Genomic DNA, 20,365 nt, shown 5'->3' on the forward strand with positions numbered 1-20,365 from the left:
AGGCGCTGAATGGAAAAGCATAGGGCCCCGAGGATTGGAATATGGGTGTAGAGGAGGATTAGAATAACTCAGACTATACTGCACCTCCAACCCCCATTGAGTATCCCTTGACAACTAAAGCTGATAATTCATGCTTTGTCTGAAGTGTCTATAAAGACCTGGGCTGATGAGAAATATTTTCTTCACACTTTGTCTCCTCCACACTTCATTGTGTCTATCTATACAATTATATATACGTTTGTATATGTGTGTGTGTGTGTATACATAGATATATACGTATATATATAACTACAGTTATATGTACACATATAACCATATACACACACATACATATGTAACTATATATAGTTATATATATATTAGTGATAGGTTAATATACTTATATATTATAATTATATATAATATATACAGAATACATATAGCATATAATCACATATATTATATTATATTATATTATATTATATTATATTATATTAAGTTATATTATATTAAGTTATATTATATTAAGTTATGTTATGTTATGTTATGTTATGTTATGTTATGTTATGTTATATCATATATCCTAGTATTCCCTGGAGGAGATAGGCTATAATAACAAAATCCAATAAAAGAGATACCAACTGTACATCAAAAGAATTGTAAGATTATGCTAACTGATAGTGCTAAACTTTGGAAATGGATTCTGAGGATGTCTAACCGAAGACAATGGGATGGAAGTTTGGGTCAGGCTGAATTTATTGGGTACATGGACTCAAACAGCTGGAAATGGTTCTAACGGATTGCCCAACTGGTTGCCTGAAACCTGGATAAATAAAGTTCATATACCTGAAATTCCTTGATATAATGTCAAAGAAGACATCTATATAGTAGGGAAATAAAAATGTTGGAGTGAATGGGTCATGCAGAGGCTGTTCTCCCACCTCCTAACTGTGTCCCCTTAGAGGGTCCAGAACATGGTCCTTGGTGAGAGTAGTGTCAACATTAAAAAACAAATGAATAAACATTGTACTGGCTGTTCTGTGTAGCCTGGGGGTGGATTGGTTAAAGCGTGCTTTTGATTTCATTCCCCAGTGAACTCATAAAGGGAGGACCAAGGTCCCAGTGTAGTACCACCTGGGCAAGGTGTATGTGGAAGCAGAATGGAGGTGCTCTTAGCCACAGAGGAACTAAATACAATAGGAGTTCAAAGTACCACTTGGCCTCTGCGATACAAACTCAGATCGAAATACTATTTCTCATTTTTATTTATTGAATAAATACTTATTTTTTAAGTGTTTATTTATTTTTGAGAGAGAGAGAGAGCAGGGGAGGGGAGCTGTCAGCACAGAGCCCGACATGGGGTTCGAACTCACGAACCATGAGATCATGACCTGAGCTGAAACCAAAACTCAGATGCTTAACCAACTGAGCCACCTAGGTGCCCCTATTCAACGAATACTTATTAGGCATTATTCCAGCTGCTTGGGAATAGATGAACTTAAAATCTGAAAGAAGCTCCATGCTGACTCCTTGTCACTCCTGTCACAGGAGCTATGATGGCAGGGAGGGCCACATTGAGAGCTGTTGGAGCATGCCCTGTGTACTTCTCTATACCAACAAGTTGCCAAAAAGCAATACCCACCCCTGAGGGAATAACAGAGATAAGGAACATCATGACAACCCTAACAGTTGTAGGGATAATGATTTTTTTTAATCACTGTTTGACTAACATGTATTGTCAGTGAAGCTGATAGATGTCTTGAAAAAGGAAGCATATCATCAAAAATTTAATCTCCTTCACAGGAAAAGAAGACTGTGAATTGATATCTGTGGGATTCACTTATCTTGTAGACCTCACTCAAAAGTAGCTGGCCCAATTGAATAGGAGAATAATAAAACACACACTTGACAGATTGTTGTCCTCTCTTACGGGATATAACAAATGTTTTTTAACCAGCAACTAATTCTCCCACAGCTAGAATAGATGGATTTGGGAACCAAGAAGAGGAAGTTAGAGTAGAATCTTTCAATATGACCCCTAATGATCCACCTGAAAAATGTTTGCTTACTATCACAGTGACACTGGACTCTGGCATAGCGGTCGTAGTACCCAAGGAAAGAATGTTTCCATTAGAGATAAACCATAGTTGCCCTTGATTTATAAGCTGAGAGTGCCACATGGCCAACTTGGGCTTCTTTATGCCGCTGGATAACGGTTCAAAAGGAAAAGCATTACACTGTGTTATGGGGTGAATACTCCTGACTACTAAGGCAAAATAAGGTTGCCATGAGATAAAAGGAAGAATATGCACTGACTCTTAAGGATACATCACATCACCTTCTATATGACCTTAGCAGTGGCGAAAATAAAACCCCAAATATGCGGAACGATTAAGGGCTCAGATCTTTCAAGACTGTTGGTTGGAGTTCCTTTGGGTTAAGAATCTTAACCAGCTGAGGGGCGCCTGGATGGCGCAGTCGGTTAAGCGTCCGACTTCAGCCAGGTCACGATCTCGCGGTCCGTGAGTTCGAGCCCCGCGTCAGGCTCTGGGCTGATGGCTCGGAGCCTGGAGCCTGTTTCCGATTCTGTGTCTCCCTCTCTCTCTGCCCCTCCCCCGTTCATGCTCTGTCTCTCTCTGTCCCAAAAATAAATTAAAAAAAAAAAAAAAAAAGAATCTTAACCAGCTGGGGCACCTGGGTGGCTTAGTCAGTTAAGTGTCTGACTTTTGATTTCAACTCAGGTCATGATTTCACAGTTTGTGAGTTCGAGCCCTGTATCGGGCTCTGCACTGTCAGTGCAGAGCCTGCTTGGGATTCTCAGTCTCTCTCTCTCTCTCTCTCTCTCTCTCTCTCTCTCTCAAAATAAATAAATAAACTAAAAAAAAAAAAAAAAAGAATCTTAACCAACTGAAGGCGAAGGGAATATGGAACATGTAGTAGAGGTGGAAAATGATAACATCTTCCCTTGCCTGGTGATTCATGATATGCAAAGGATTAGTTTCTTCTTTCCTAAGTCAGGTATAGATCTGTACATTTTGACTATGTTTTCTTAGATCTCCCCAGGTCTTTTTCTCCCACTATTTTATATAGGCTTTAAATTAATCTAGTGATTAATTTTACAACTTGGTCCATGGGTTGCAGAAGATGGAGATGGGATGGTGATGAAACCAGAGAAGGAACGTACATCATCCTGGGATCCTGACTTGGAACTGGATGCCATTACTAAAGGGACTGGGTTGACCACTTTGGGGAAGGAGGTGAAGGCATTTCCCACTGTCCTGGGGCTTACTTGTCATGCTAATGAGAATCATTTCTTTTCTTCTAAGATTCTTCTTCTGCCTCTCCCTCCTTCCTTTTTTCCCTTGCTTCCTTCCGTTTTTGGAAGTTTTAAGTGTGGGAAGAAAATTACATGCTGTTATTAGGTAGTCAACGGGGTGAACTATAGAATTGAGCAGAGGCTTGCTCTTCCTTTTGTACCCAATATCTGAACTCTTTTTCTATATTTGTAGAACCCTTCATTATATGAGGCAGAGCCTACCACCAACTAAGCTGAAAAATGTGAAATATCGTAGTTCTTTTTTTCTGGATTCCTTGCACCACGGTGAGAGCTATCAATCAGCTGCATCTACCAATACAAAGCCCTGGGAGGAGTTCTTGCAGAACTGTCCTGTGCCCAGCTACTGACAGGCCTGTGCCCAGCTATCCTGCCGTGTACAGTGCCATCTTTCATGGAGCAATGCTGTAGGTGATTCGGGGTGCTGTTTCCTGGCTGGGTGGCCCCAAAGCAATGGTGTCCCAGTGCCAGCTGTCTCAGCTTGTAAAACGCGATTGCTAGGTTACTGGAATTTTGTGAGCCAGTCACCTTATTTTGTTAACGTTTATTTATTGATTTTTGAGAGAGAGAGCCAGCTCTATCAGCGCAGAGCCCCAACATGGGGCTTGATCCCACGGACTATGAGATCACCCCTTGAGCTGAAGTCAAGAGTCAGATGCCTAAGGGACTAAGCCGCTCAGGCACCCCAAATTACGTAAACTTATAAATAAAGAAATTATATATAAAACAAAGATAAGTATTCAAAACTCGTTACTTCCTAATAATCCTTCTATATGTTACTGTTTTCTTTGGACTGAAGGTTATTTATATTATATCTGTGTGATACATTTCTTCCCAATTCCTTGTAAAGCGACATCGCATGAGGGGCTTGAAATCAGACATGGAGGGACTATTTACACCACGGAAATTGTCAAACGCTACAAGTCCGGGTTTGATTTATTATTTTGTTGACTGTCTAGAGTTTAAGTTATGAAAAAAATGTTAATAATATAAAATGTAAAAATGTGTTATGTCCATAATCATTACTTGTAAATAGCACAGAAATTAAGAAAACACATTTTTGTCCCCAGAGGACTGGTTTCACTGCTAAAAAGCCTCATTTTCTGATCTTCCCAGAGAGTCTGAGAGCAACCTATTATACTTTTAAGAAGTCTTTTACTGCATAAGGCAATCAGCATATGTTTCCAACGACTAAGAAAACTGGTGGATACACTACTCTGTCTGCCATGAGATAATATCTTTTCAGTAGCATGTAACAAAAATCTCTACCCTGAGCCTACAATGTTCAAGGGAAGGTAAGATTCTGCCTTTCATTCTGAAGCTGAGCCTTAGCTCGTAATAAGAATATTCTAACCCTTTGGACAACAATCCAATTTCTACTGAAGATTGTTCATCTTTCTATACATTCCAATTTAACTGAAACATTTCTTCTACATATTATAACATGCACCTAGTGTCCCCAAGTGTATATTTATATTCCAATGCGGGACTATTTTGCATATTGTTGAGAAACTAAGCTTTGCATATTAAAAGTCAGATTTAAGTACATACTGTCTGCAAACTACTCTGGCAGAAGCTATTAGGGGATAAATAGGGTTTGGGGACCTTAAAGAAATTTAGCATTCAGTACCAGAGAGGATATTTACACAATGACTGTAATCCAAAATAGAATGTGTTAGGAAACAGGAAAGAGGTTCGAATTGCTATGAAACCTACCAATTTCAGCAAGATAATCATGCCATCTATAACAATAAGCCATGCTTGATAATGAGTGTCATCCAAATAAAATCTTAGTTGCTATTTTCCAATATGAAAAGGAGACTGACAGGCATCCAGGAGCCAGAGAGATGGACTTGAGAAGATACACTCAGCAATTTGCTTACTATCTGTAACAGTTAATAGTTCAATGAGGGAAGCAGAACCACTTGATGGGATGTGGAAGAAGGAATTCATCACTGAGATTAGAACTTACACAATTGTGGGGTGCGCGGGTGGCTCAGTTGGCTAAGAGTCTGACTTCAGCCCGGGTCATGATCTCATGGTCCGTGAGTTGGAGCCCCACGTTTCACAAGTTGCAGCCCTGCATCGGGCTCTCTGCTGTCAGCACAGAGCCCGCTTGGAATCCTCGGTCCCCTCCCTCTTCCCCTCCCCTTCTCTCTCTCTCTCTCCCCTCCCACCTCAAAAATAAATAAACATTAAAAAATATTTTTTTAGCACTTACACTATTGTGGGAGAAGATGTCACAGTAACAACCTGTAAAGGAAGGGATAGTTGGAGGATCGGAGGAAGTCGCTGTCCTGGGAACATGAATAGGAGCCTATAACAGGTTCTGCGGTGGGTCCGGAGTCACCACAGAGCAGCAGGGCAGACTGTTAGTAAGGACAGCTGGACACGAAGGGACGGAAAGCAAGCACACCTGCTTATGGTAACACAGCATGTTGGCTTCGTGGTGTCTCTCACTGCATCTAATCTGGCCGGGGACTGAGAGCCACTGAAGGAGGAGATTGGCAGGAGCTGAGGGAGCTGCGGCCTCAAGCCGGCGAGACGAGCCAGGAGATGAACAAGAGCACGCTTTGAGGGTGATGGCTGCCGCTTCACGTCTACATCCCAAATCTTGCACAGATCGCTCTTGCGGCCAACTTTAAATGGGAACCGTACCAGTCAGGAAGTTTGGGGGATTCCAGCTTGGCTAAACTGACACAGTATAAAGCCACCGTACTGTGTTACCGCAAGTAGGAGACTACAACCCCCTTCGCCTCAGTTTCCTCCTTGGGAGAGGGAGTCCTAGCACTTACCTGGGAGAGTGGCCGCGGCTGGAATTGTAGTCTATAATATTATTGATCCCGTGAGACAAATTCCTTTAAAGCCGTTACTGCCAATTTTATGGTATTTCTGTTTTTCAAAGTATCTTTTTATGATAAGCTTATCGGTATGAGTTACAATTTTTAAAAGAAATGGCATTGAGTTGTTTTGAAATGAGTTTTAATATTGCGTTTAGTGTGTCCATTCCCTTGGCTATAAATTATTTTTAATATTATTGAAAGCGGGGCGCCTGGGTGGCTCAGTCGGTTAAGCGTCCGACTTCGGCTCAGGTCACGATCTCGCGGTATGTGAGTTCGAGCCCCTCGTTGGGCTCTGTGCTGACGGCTCAGAGCCTGGAGCCTGTTTCAGATTCTGTGTCTCCCTCTCTCTCTGACCCTCCCCCGTTCGTGCTCTGTCTCTCTCTGTCTCAAAAATAAATAAACGTTAAAAAAAAATTTAAAAAAAAATATTACTGAAAGCAAAACTTACATGTGGTTAACATTTATACTTAAGTCTAAAATTTGCGGGGCACCTGGGTGGCTCAGTCGGTTGAGCGGCCGACTTCGGCTCAGGTCATGATCTCGCGGTCCGTGAGTTCGAGCCCCACGTGGGGCTCTGTGCTGACGGCTCAGAGCCTGGAGCCTGTTTCGGATTCTGTGTCTCCCTCTCTCTGACCCTCCCCCGTTCATACTTTGTCTCTCTCTGTCTCAAAAATAAATAAATGTTCAAAAAAAAAAAAAGAATAAAATTTGAAAATTGGCATATGACTTGGAGAATATGAATTCTTTGTAATAACCGACAGCCTGGTCCTCAACCTATACTGATTAGAATCTTTAGATTCCTCCAAAGGTTCTGTGGTCCTCTATTTTTATTATTTTTTTAAGTAATCTCTACACCTAACATGGGGCTCAAACTCATGGCCCCAAGATCAAGTCAGATTCTCTACCAACCGAGCCAGCCAAGCACCCTGTAATCCCCTATTTTTATAATCTTTCTTCTTTGAGGTCCTTGGAGCCAATGTCCACAATGAAATCAAAGTTCTCCAACCCCAGGATTGTCAGACTTGGCAATAAAAATAAAGGATGCTCAGTAAAATTTGAACTTAAGATAAACAACGGATAAGTGTTTTAATATAAGTATGTCCAATGCAATATTCGGGACAAACTGATACCAAGAAAAATCATTCATTATTCATTGGAAATTTTCATTTAACTGAGCATCCTATATCTTATATGGCAACTTACTCTGACTCTTCATCGTTCTAAGGCACCTGTTAGCCTCACTAATTAAGGAATCTCTTCTATAGTCACACCTTCTCATACTATTTTTGCTGACAATTTCCATAGCGGCTCATTTCACACTTAGTATTTCCCAACATGAAACATGACCTTGACCTCTAAAATGACAACCCTTTCCATCATGTCAACTCAGTCAGCATTATTGACATTCTTCTCATCTCTTGAGATAGAATCTTGGGTTCGTTTTTGACTGCCCTTCCATTTTTACCTATTTCCAAACATATGCTAAATTCTGTCAATTCCTTCTTTAAAGTGACATCCAAATTTTCACATTCCTCTTCATTTTCATTGCCACTACCTCTGCCCTCACCTCCAGCTGCTAGATAGTTTCCTTAGTCTCCTTTGATCCTGTGTGAATCCTACTCATCTTCCTAAAACACTGTTGTTTCACTGTTCCACGCTGCTCAAGAGCTTATAACTACTTGCTATTATCTATTGTATTAAGTAATATAACTAATTTAAAATCCTTTGTTCTTTGAAGGACAATGTTAAGAAAATGAAAAGACAAGTGATGGTTTTTTCAAGAAAAAGTAAACAATCTGAATACTATTATACCCATTTTAAAAATAAATTCATGGCTCAAGCCCTTAAAGCAAAGAAAACTGCAGTCGCAAATAGCTTCCCCAGTGAATTCTACTAAATATTTACGGACAAAAATGCTAACTCTTTACAAACTCTTCCAGAAAATGAAAGGAGAGAGGGCAGAATTATCCTGATACCAAAAAGAGACAGACATTAGAGGAAAAGAAAACTATAGATCCATATGCCTCATGAACATACACACAACCCTCGATAAAATATTAGCAAATTTATACCCAGCAATGTATAAAACAGATAATATGTCAAGACCAAGTGGGCTTTACCTCACAAATGCAATTTTGTCTCAGAATTTAAAAATCGGTTGATTTTTGTAATGTAATGTAATTTTGTAATATAATGTAATTCAACATATCAACAGAATAGAGAAGAAAGACTATATGGTCATCTCAATAGATACAGAAAAAGGCTTTGAAAACATTCAACAACTATTCATGATTAAAAAAACCCAAACTCTCAGCAGGCTAGGAAAATAAGGGATGTTCCTATGTTCCTCGACCTAAGAAAAGATATCTGTGGAAAATTCACAATTAACATCATAGTTAATGGTGAAAGACGAAATGCTTTCCCTGAAGATGAGGAACAAGGTAATGAAGACCTTGGATAGGGCTCATTTTGTGGGTTTCACCACTCCTATCCAATATCATACTGGAGGTCCCAGCCAGGGCAATAAGGCATGAAAATGAATTAGACATACAGATTTGGAATGAAGAAATAAAAATTACCTGTATTTACAGAAGATATGATTGTCTACATGAAAAATTACAAATATAATCTATAAAAGATCTACCAGAACTAATTAGGGAGTGTAGCAAGGTAATGGGATATAAGGCTAATATGCAAAATCAGTTGTATTTTTACATATTCACAATGAACAATTAGAAAGTGGACTTTTTAAAAGTATCATTTAAAATAGCACCAAAAAATATAAATTATTTAGATAGAAATCTAATCAAATATGTACCAAATCTTCATGCTTAACTATAAAACAGTGATGAGAGAAATCAAAGAAGACATAAATCAAAGTAGAGACATGCCATACTCATGGATTGGAAAACTTAATATTGTCATTTCTCCTCTAAATTCATCTATAGATTCAATATGATCTCAATCAAAATGCAGCAGTCTTTCTTGTAGAAATAAGTAAGCAGATTCTAAAATGTATGTGGAAAAAGCAAACAGAATGGCTAAAACAATTTTGAAAAATAAGAACAAAGTTGGAAGACTCACACTATCTGATTTTAAGACTTATTTTTATAAAGCTACCATAACCAAGACTGTGTTGGTATTGGGAAAAGGTTAGACACATAGGTCAATGTGTCATGAAAGATCCAGATAGACCCACATATATATCAATTGAATTTTGACAAGAGTGGAAAGGCAATTCAACGGAGACAGTCTGTCAACAAATAGGACAAAATAATTGAATAGCCATATGCAAGAAGACCCAATTTAATTCATATCTCACACAATATATAAAAATTGACTCAACATGGATCACAAACCTAAATGTAAAATCTAAAACTGTAAAACTACCGAAGAAAACATTGGTGAAAATCTTTGTGACACCAAAAGCACGGTCAGTAAAAGAAAAATTGGACTTAAAACTTAAAACTTCTGTTCTCTGGAGGTGCCTGGGTGGCTCAGTCAGTTAAGCGTCTTACCTTTGGCTCAGGTCATGATCTCACAGCTCATGGGTTTGAGCCCCTCATCAGGTTCGATGCTGACAGCTCAGAGCCTGGAACTTGCTTTGGATTCTGTGTCTCTGTCTCTCTCTGCCCCTTCCCCGCTCACTCTCTGTCTCTCTGTCTCTCTCAAAAATCAATGAACATTGAAAAAAATTTTAAACTTCTGCTGCCTGAAAGACACTCTTAGGAAAATGAAAAGACTACACACGAAATGCTCATGGAAATATTTGCAAAAACATATCTAATAAAGGACGTGTATCCAGAATATATAAAGAACTCTCAAACCCAATGAAAAGAAAACAAACGACCCTATGAAAATGGGCAAAAGATTTGAATTCACACGTCACTAATAAAGATATACAGATGGCAAATAGGCACATGAAAAGACGCTTAACATCATTAGTCATTAAGTAAATGCAAATTAAAACCACAATCACATACCACTGCACACCTGTTAAGATGTCTAAAATAACTCATAACACTGGGGCGCCTGGCTGGCTCAGTCAGTAGAGCATGTAACTCTTGATCTCGGGGTTGCAAGTTCAAGTCCACATTGGGTATAGAGATTACCGAATAAAACGTAAAATCTTAAAAAACATTAGAAATAAAATAAAATAACTCACAACACCACACTGAAAGAGGACGTAAAGCAACTGAGTCTCCCATACAATGCCAGTGGGAATGACGCAATGGGACCTAGCTCTGATGGGAAACAGTTTGACAGCTTCTTACAAAGTTAAACATCCACGTATCATATAACCCAGCAGTTCCGCACTTTGATAGCTATTCAAGAGAAATAAAAGCATATGTCTATACAAAATCAGCATGTAAATCTTTACAGAGGCTTTATTCTCTATATTATTCATAATCTCTAGATTATTCATAATCTCCCCAAACTAGAAACAATCTAAATGTCCATCAAGTGGTGAGTGGGTAAATAAACTGTGATATATTCATACAATGAAACATTATCCAGCAATAAGAAGGAATGAACTGCCGATACATGCACCAACATAGGTGAATCTCAAAAATATTTTACTTGGTAAGTGAAGCCAAACACATAAACTCGAACTGAATTATTCTATTTGTGATATTCCAGAAAAGACAAAACTATAGTGTGACGAAGTAAATCAATGGTCGCCTGGGATCAGGGGTAGGGCAAGGCTAATGACCACAAAGGGGAAGAGGGGAAATTCTTAGGGTTGTGGCAATCTCTGTATCTTCAGTGTGGTGTGGTTGCATGGCTGCCTAAATTTGCCAAAACTCATTGAATCGTTGAGTACTTTGGTGTTGTAGAAGTTAAACCTCCACATTCCAAATTGTGTGTTCTCCATTCCACGGCAGGTAAGCATTCTTTTTCTCTTATTGTTCTAAATGTGCTTATCTTCTCAATGCCTTATGAAGCCTGTGGCATTTATAGAAGGTGTTCCAAGCAGAGCCAAAGGATCACAAGTTATGGCTCCCTCTAACTAGAGTATGAGACGGCAACTCCTTGAAATTAGATAAGAAGTGTTCCAGAGGAAAATGTGAAGCCATCTTGATTTTTCTCCCAGACTTTCCAAAGAACTACTCACCAATGGCTATGATTCAATAAAAACTAGAGTAAGAACCAGTAGGAAGAGAGGGAATGCCCCCTAGGCCTTCTTAAGAGGGAGGTGTTCACAGGTCACCTGACCATAATGAACACTGGTCTGGATTCTAAAATTTCCTGGGGTCGGAGTGGGGGGGTGGGGGAGGGAGGGGGTCAAAAGATGAGGGGTAAGATGATTATTGTCATCAAGGTCTTTAAGGGTATCTTATGACTGTTGCTATTAAAAGAGCTTTGTCAGATTCACTTTAGAATCCATGAAAGCAGGGGTGCCTGGGTGGCTCAGTCAGTTGAGTGACCGACTTCCGCTCAGGTCATGATCTCACGGTCAGTGGGTTCGAGCCCCGCGTCGGGCTCTGTGCTGACAGCTCAGAGCCTGGAGCCTGTTTCAGATTCTGTGTCTCCCTCTTTCTCTGACCCTCCCCTGTTCATGCTCTCTCTCTGTCTCAAAAATAAATAAATGTTAAAAAAAAAAATTAAAAAAAAAAAAGAATCCATGAAAGCAAAGAAGTGCTAGGCAGCCCAGAAGGTTTTTATTTAATTTTCTAAGCAGGGGTTTATGTACTTGGGGTCCTCAAATGGTTATATCATGTGCACAACAGCTGTAAATCTGAATGAAAAAAAAAAACAACCTGTGCCAGTAAAAACAAAACAATTACAGAATTACATTATTTGGTTATAATTGCAGGATTAAGCACATGCTAAGGCCAGGCTCTGAATGCTTTTCAAGAGCCATATGAAAGAGATGCCATTATCACTTCCATTGTACATCTGAGGAAAACGAGACTTAGAGAAAATAAGTCCAAGGTCATGGAACTAGAAGCAGGTGGGATAAGGATTCGAGCTCAATTTTCTATGATGTCATGCTCCATACCACCTTTATTCATTCAACAAATATTCTTGACTACCTATCATGGAAAGTATAAGTAAAGAAGTAACAACCATAAAGGTTTAAATATCATGTTCTTCGTACGTTAAGACATTGTAACGTGCTTATACAACTTTAATAGCGATCCTATCTTAAGATGAAAAAAAACTTCTTAAGCAAAGTTATGAAAATCTACCTATTAAAAAATAGAATACATCTCTTGGATAAATACCCACGAAAGATTTTTTTTTATATTCCTTTCCACAAAATCTTGTTATTCTAGTCAAGTATGTCATTTAAAAATTTATATTCCACTTGAAACTAGAGATAAAGTCTAATCCTTAAATTTGCCATTTAAACTCTTGTGGTTCCTAAATAACTATTCATATAATTATTCAGATATATTAAGGAAAAAGAGAAAGTGAAAACTATTTTCATTCAGAGAATGGTGCAATATTATTGCAATACACAATGTAGCATTATCTACTCTTCTATTATATTTAGCTGGGAGGATTACTTAAAATTTTGCATAATATAAAACTATGCTTGACATTCTGATGCCTTTTCAATGTAAAGGTGTTTTTTTAATGCTTTTTTTTTTTAATTATTTATTTTGAGAGAGACAGAGTCAGCATGAGTGGGGGAGGTGCAGAGAGAGAGAAGGAGAGAGAGAATCCCAAGCAGGCTTGGGGCTGTCAGCGCAGAGCCTGATGTGGGGCTCGAACCCACGAGCTGTGAGATCATGACCTGAGCTGAAACCAAGAGTCAGATGCTTAACTGACTGAGCCACCTAGGCGCCCGTCGATGTAAAGAGTTTTTTGAAAAACATCTCAGGAATCATGTTCAAATCTAACCATGTTTTTGTACTATTTTCTAAAACTTTAGTAAAGGAAAGCTAAAAGAACAACCTTAAGACAAACACAATTAGATTGTCTTTATGCCTTTTGTGTCATTGGAAGGATAGTTAAGGTTTAGCTAAAGATTTAAGTCTGTTACTTTAGGACCTAAACTCCCCCACCGCCCGCCATTACTTGACAGGATGTTTGCTTGCAAAATGACTACTTTCCTATAGTCGCTCTTGATTTTAATATAACAGACTATCATTATGACTCAACCTGAACATTAGTCATCATGGAATGTCATAGTCTCTACAAATAGACAAATATTGATCATAGCAACTTTTGGAAACAGAATAAAAGCAAAATAAAATTAAAATGAACTCAGAAGTATTAGTTTAAAAGTGCTTTTAGGTTTCTAAGAACATATTAATCATCAGTTAAGTATCTCACAAACCTCTGAAATTTAGATTTTCATTTATGTCCACAACTACTCACCTACATATTGTAGTTGGATCTCATTTAAAATTTTCTGTCACCTTCAAATTTTAAGGAAAGCATATGAAAATTTCGAGTCTTCATAGGCCTCACTTGCCGGTGTATTTCCATCTACATTATTATTCTTTACGAGTTTCTCCTCATTTCTTGGTCTGGAATTTACAGAGCACTACAAGCCAAATAAACATTGCTGATTATCTGATTAATTTTGACTTAGAATGCTGTTGCTCCAAATGATCCAGGCCTGTTTCTTTTGCACAAAATAAAATAAAAAAAAAAAATTTAAAAAAATAATCGAGTAATTACCCAGATAATAGTAACCCAAGTCCAAGTTTCTAATTACATGGACTGAATTGACTATGTTCATACAAGTCTCCCTTTCACTCTGCTGTTAGTTGTTATTTTCTTAGTATTTTGTGACATTAAAGTGATTTTTTTTAAATCTTGCCCCTAGTCCCTTCTTATAAAATACAGATAAGATGCTTACATAAAAGAAAGGTGATTGTGAACATAACACTTGCAAGAGTAAGAACAACTATATTTATGTTTTAAACTTCATACAACAATTAAATGCTTAAGGAGGAAAAAACTGAGGAATGGAAAGGTTTCATCTAGTTTGTAGGTACTTGTTTTCAGAGTCGTCTGTAAAATTACTCTCAGAGCATTTACCATGGTGTTAAAATCAGTAATGCATAAACTATTTAAAGTATTTTCTGAATACTTCTACCTATGCAAAAAATACGTGACAGTGTTGAAGACAATGATACTACTAAGATTTTCTTTAAAGGATTTCTAGGCTGAATTTTGTGTAAAATGTTTTCAAGTCTATGTTTTATTTTGGCAAGGCGGATAAAATATGTACTCTCTTGAAAATAACATATTCAAAACAACCGTAATTAAAATGTTAAATTCTTCACCAGTATTGTTTAAAATATTGTATGTATTTCAAAAATATTAAAACACTTTTACTAGGCCTTTCTTTGCCCAGGTGAGCTCTTTTAAAATATTAGTTCTGGTTTAAATGCTTAATTTAAGTGAATTAAAAACATATTTTGTATATTTTTTTAGCGTTTTTAGTGCATTTAATTCAGATCGTGCATTCTTATATACATAATTGGTTCTGAAGTGATTTGTTTGGTAAGTGATGATAATTTTTGTTTTTAAAATTATGCTCCTTTACACAAATAAATATGGATACTTGTACATTACTTAAGTTTCAAAATTAGATATGTAAAAAACATGCTCTTAAAATACAAACTTTTTTTAAATGTTTATTTATTTATTTTTGAGAGAGAGAGAGAGAGAGAGAAAGAGCGTGCACAAGAGAGCATACACAAGCCGGCAGGGGCAGAAAGAAAGGAAGACAGAATACCAAGCAGGCTTCAAGCTGCCAGCTCAGAGCCTGATGTGGGGCTCAAACTCATGAACCACAAGATCATGACCTGAGCAAAATTCGGGAGTCAGATGGTTAACCAACTGAGCCACCCAGGCGCCCCTTAAAACACAAACTTTAAAAAAAATTACTGGCTTTAAGGGCACCTGGGTGGCTCAGTTGGTTAAACGTCGGACTCATTTCGGCTCAGGTCCTGATCTCACGGTTTGTGGGTTCCAGCCTCACATCAGGCTCTCTGCTGTTTGCACAGAGCCCGCTTGGGATCCTCTGTCCTCCTTTCTCTCCGCTCCTCCCCCCTTCTCAAAAGTAAACATTAAAAAAAAAAAAAAAAACTATTGGCTTTAAACAGTAATATTCCATAAAGTAGTCCTTCTTGTTCCTTTGTGTGTGTGTGTGTGTGTGTGCTCAGAATTCATGGAACTGGTCCAAACATCAATTTCTGAAGTATGAGAAAATACTATTAGAATAGATCCCAAAACCAGAACCAAAAAGAAAGGGAATCTATTAGATATTCTCTGTTGTTGTAGTCTAAATATAGGATATCTCGAAACTGATTAAGTTCTGGGCACAGTAATTCTGAGCATTACTGTGAGGCTCAGTTGAATTCAGTGTAGCTAAGACAATCTTGCTGTAATGGACTATGACAGAGAAAATAAACAGTAAATAAGCTTTCCATGATATTTCTTTTCATGAAGAGAAAAATTTTCCTTCCTTCCTCTTTTTTCTCTTACCTTCCTTTTTTCCCCCTTCTTTCCTTCTGAAAACATTCAATCTCTCTCTCTTTAAAAATGTACTAACAATTTAAAGAACAGACTATATACATAGGAAATAATTAATTAGATATATTCATCAAAGTGAACTTCTTTCAACATGTCCCTCCTTCATTTTCATTCTCTTACAGCTAAACCATGGGTCATTCTGGCTGAAACCAGATCAATGAACTAGGAAATTAAAGTGGTGATCTTTATAATCAAAGTAGAGGGAAAAAAGCCCAACCTGCTGTTGATTGGCAAACTGTGCTTATTATCTAAATCGTCTATTTGACAGAATTTTTTGGATGATTCACCAGCTCCCAATTTTCATATCACTTCAGTGGTGAAGTAGATATAAATTATGTGATGTAAGGAGTAAACTTGCCTGTCTTAATCCATACAAAAGATAAGTAAATTGTAATCATTGAAATCACTTACTGAATTTAAAGGTAAGTTGTTAGTTTTTATTTGTCTATTAGAGAATTCTAAGACACACAATTCAATCTGTTCTTTAAATGTAATATTGAGTATGATTGCTTTGTTTCTTTCTAATTGTCTTACCTTTAAATTAAAAGTTGCCTTCATCTCTTGGCCAACTGTATTTATTTTCCTAAAAAAAATCAATTCCTCAGTCCTTCCTAGCTGAAGACCACAATTTTAGTCAGTACGACTCAGATGTTTCCATGACACATTAGTGCTTTGCTTCAGAATAAAGGCTCAAACTTCTTAAAGGAGCCCTAGAAAGACATGGTTTTTCTAGTGAGCATAACATTTTTTTCAAAATAATAGACTGGTTAGATACAAAGATTTGATATTAAAAATTATCATTTGATTCTTGTGTACATTCCTTTAATGTTACAGAGTTATCTTGTTCTGACTCAAGTAGCTAACAAAATCGTGGTGTGGAAATCTTGATGATAGTTTGCAAATTTCATTTCAGAAATTCAAGAATATTCTCCCTTTTTCACAGTATCTTGGCTATAGAATTCCCTGTTTGCGAAGTTTAACAAAATTATAAGTTTCTTAACTTCAAGAAATGCTTTATCTTTTCAAGAAACTTCATTTCTTACTAGTGTAATAATTTAACCTGTTAAAACTTAGGCTTAAAATATTTAAGTTTGCCTATTATTATATCACATTTTGAGGATTTATATTTGATATTTTCCTGATACAACTATCTGAAAAATAAATATTTCAAAATGATACTAAATGATGAAAATATTGCTTAAATAGGAATTGTACTACTTAAATATTTTGAATAGAAGTTTTGGAGGAAAAAAATCCAACACATTCATGCAAAACCATAAGTAAGCATGGGCACTGTATGACTGGTCCCAGTGTCTTTAATGTGAGTGGCATTTCACTTTCCTTCACATATTAAGGCACTAATTCTATTGAAATGAATTTGAGTTTTATCTAAAAGTCCATATATATATATGTATATATATATATATATATATATATATATGATAGACTGTATGATGTGAGGGAGGGAAAAAGTTATATTTGTCTACATTAATTGTTGTAGCAACAATTATTTATAAATTTGTTAGGGATTGGATTAGATGTTTAATTTGAAAATAAAAGTTTTGTCGCCCCCTGTGAATTTTCAGTGTGGTCTTTTGACAACATATGTTCCATAAGACTCAGTTTGAAATCACTGAACTCTGTGATCATGAATGTACAAAAACTTGACCATTCAAATTCCAAGTCCCAATCTATGTCTTACCAAGTTAAGATATTTAATAAGAGAATGCATATAGATTTTATAAACCTCATTGAAATAATTTTGACCTATCCTCTCAAATGCCATGTATAACTCAGTTAAATATTTCTGTCTACTCTCCATTTTTGGTTAAAATAACTTTAAAATAACAAATCCTATTTTGATTAATAGGTATCTCAAGGTTTTACAATCACTAACCATCAAAGAATGAGTGTTGGGGGCAGAGAGATGGTCTCTTGTCTATAGGTAATTGTTAAGGGTTTTTAACGTCCTTCTCTCTAGAAAATAAGCAGGTATGCCATGGGCAAAGATAAAATAGAATCTCACTCGAACACATAGTTAACATTTCTGGTTTCTCTTGAGTACTTTGGCATATTGGCTGTTTTCACTCCCCCTGGACCATCACTAAACTTTTCATTCTAAAGGAATACTTCCTTTCAACTTTCTTTGCATAAAAGCAACAGTCCTTATACAATCTAGAAAAAAAAAAGAATGCTAGAAAATATTTTGTTTCATGAAACTAACAAATGTACCAACGAGGCCTTTGAGAAAAGCTGACCACACAGATCTTGTAAACACCCCAGCACATTTTAATTGTAGTCAGAATGCAGAGGCCAATATTAAATTGGTTTCTTAAAAAAAAAAAAAAAATTAACAGCCCAAAGGATACAATGTATTTTAAAATACTCTAAAACACTGTTTTAAATGATACTTTCTAATTCTTTGAATAATCTCTAAATTCTCAAAAGAAAAATTTATCAGCAGTGTCTTTCTTAATATTTGTGATTTAGAAGGAAAAATCCATTATTAAATTAAGATTTTTGAGTATTTATTTTGTTATTCTCAGCTGCACATAATTGTTATTTAAAAAGCACTTTGAGGCACAGTTCAGTCTGTTGGCTTTGAGCCTGCAGAATTTTTTCAAGTCCAGTGAAAGCTCCAATGCTCTTTGCAGTAATCAAAGCAAAAATTTTTGGGTTTTTTTACACTTTCAGAATGTGTTCATCATAGTTTTTCTAACACTATAAAATGCATTGATTTTATTGCTGCAAACAATAGAGTCTGTATCTGTATAATCATGCTTTCTAATGTTCACACTTTGGTGTATTTCAATGGCTTACTTGCCAAGAACATACATATTCTATGTACATTTAAACAAATTCTTAATCCTGTTCTTCCTTCAAAGGAAGTTGAAATAAATATACCTATGGTAGAAAAATTCAGCTTTTCTAGTATCAAAAAACATATAATTAAAATTTTTGTGTGAGCCGTAAATGTACTCATCACTTGGGCCTAACACAAGTATATCTAGGCAAAAGAGGACAAATGCCTTGTAAGAGAAAGTAATCATATAGGTATAAGAGTAACATGACAGCTATTTTGGAAACAATCCCTGTGAATTTCCTAACTTTTATACTCTCAAATTCACAACCATTTATTGTATGTATTTTCCTCTTTTAAAATAACATTTAAAAATCTACAGTCAGGCATTAACGCTTTCTTTTTGACACTACACTGAGTATGATTACAATAATCAACTCAAATTCTATTAGAATATTAACAATCAGTGTTATACAAGGTCATAAAATACACATGTAATAAATGTAATGATCTCGGGTGTTGTTAATATTAACACTTACACAACTCTGCCCTGTAAAGTATCCCCTATGTAAATCAGATACCTGGAAATTTTTCAACTGATGCTGAATTATTCCATTTGTGTCCTGTTGTGAAACCAGGTGCTTTCTACGTATTGCTGTAAGTTTAAATGTTGATTATATTTATTAGAAACTTTTCTCCCCCCAAAATAAGCACTAAATTATTCCCACAGAAGTGTCTCACCTGGAGTCTGTTTCCAATAATCGCTCCTGGAGGCTAAAACACCTTTCCTGCTCCTTATCCCCGCCCCCCTCCCTCCACCATAAAGAACTTGCTTTTTAACTTTTCTTTTTAAATTCTTGTGATCAAAAATGCGTAATCTACTTTGCTTCTTATTTTCCCCCCCCAAAGAATCATTTTTGTTCTCCAACTCCGTCGAAACACAAAGGCAAAGTTGAAAACTTTGTACAATATTTGAGTTTTTTAAGTTATGGATAGCTGAGCCAGGAATCACTTCTAATAAAACCCTTGCCAGTCCTACCTGTATTTTATTAAGAGAACTGCCTGATATGTGAAGACTCTTTCATTAAAACCACAGAGATGTCATAAGCACAGCAGCACAAAACTTGTGTCCGTTTGCTTTGGGGGGGGGGGAGGGTCGTTATTTGCAGCGGCATATACAATTCCAATAATTCTGTCAAATGTTTGCGGATAATTTATGAATCCCTCAACTATGGAAGTACAGTAAGACCACACGCGCACTGTACGCATGAACATGTGTGTACACACAGACACACACACACGCAGGAAGGAATCCACTGCCATATTCCAGGACTGACAATGAAAAAGGAAAAATAAACAAGAATTATGTAACTTGAGGTCTACAGCCTCACTCACAAAAGGGCAACGCTGGGAGGTTAAGCTGTTTGAGTACAAACCCCCCCCCCCCGCCCCCAAACCAGAAAAAAAACACAACCAGTTGCTCTAAATGGGAGCTTCCCGCAGGCTTTCGCGCTGAGCGAGGAGCAAGGGAGGCGTAGTTTTCGGGGGGTGGGGGGGGGGAGCGGGGGGCCGGAATCCCCACCTCTCCCTCCACTCCCCCCCCAGGGGGTCTTTCCAGGAACGCTCCGGCGGAGCCCCGCTGGAGCTGGTGACAGACCTAGGTGAGCACCGAGGGGAAGAGAAAGCACCGAGCGCGTCCACAAAGCGCCCGGGGCCGCCCCTCTCCCTGAGGCGCGGCAGCTCTCGCGGCTGGCCCAGAAGGAAGGGCTGGACGGAAGCCACGGCGCCGGGAACGGCAGGGGCGGCGGGCGACGGACGGTGGGCGGCGAGGCGCGCTGGCCGAGGCGCGAGCCGGGGAGGCGGCCGGGGAGGCCCCGGGCTGGGAGGCCCGCCGCCCGCGCCGCC

At 37.7% G+C, this 20,365-nt stretch overlaps 1 long non-coding RNA gene across 2 annotated transcripts; it reads right to left on the bottom strand.

Annotated features, from left to right (window-relative positions):
* Nucleotides 1–11,835: 11,835 nt before the first annotated feature.
* LOC122240569 lies at nucleotides 11,836–20,262 on the bottom strand. 2 transcript variants are annotated; one of them, XR_006220349.1, is made up of 5 exons: nucleotides 20,118–20,262; nucleotides 19,042–19,115; nucleotides 16,195–16,370; nucleotides 13,489–13,657; nucleotides 11,836–11,896 (listed from the first exon to the last, which is right to left on the bottom strand). It is a non-coding gene; the product is annotated as an uncharacterized LOC122240569 (long non-coding RNA). The 2 variants fall into 2 exon arrangements; XR_006220350.1 differs by lacking the exons at nucleotides 19,042–19,115; nucleotides 20,118–20,262 and adding an exon at nucleotides 19,500–19,571.
* Between the last annotated feature and the right edge of the window lie 103 nt (nucleotides 20,263–20,365).

This window comes from Panthera tigris, chromosome B4, assembly GCF_018350195.1.
Source record: "Panthera tigris isolate Pti1 chromosome B4, P.tigris_Pti1_mat1.1, whole genome shotgun sequence".
Taxonomy (NCBI): domain Eukaryota; kingdom Metazoa; phylum Chordata; class Mammalia; order Carnivora; family Felidae; genus Panthera; species Panthera tigris.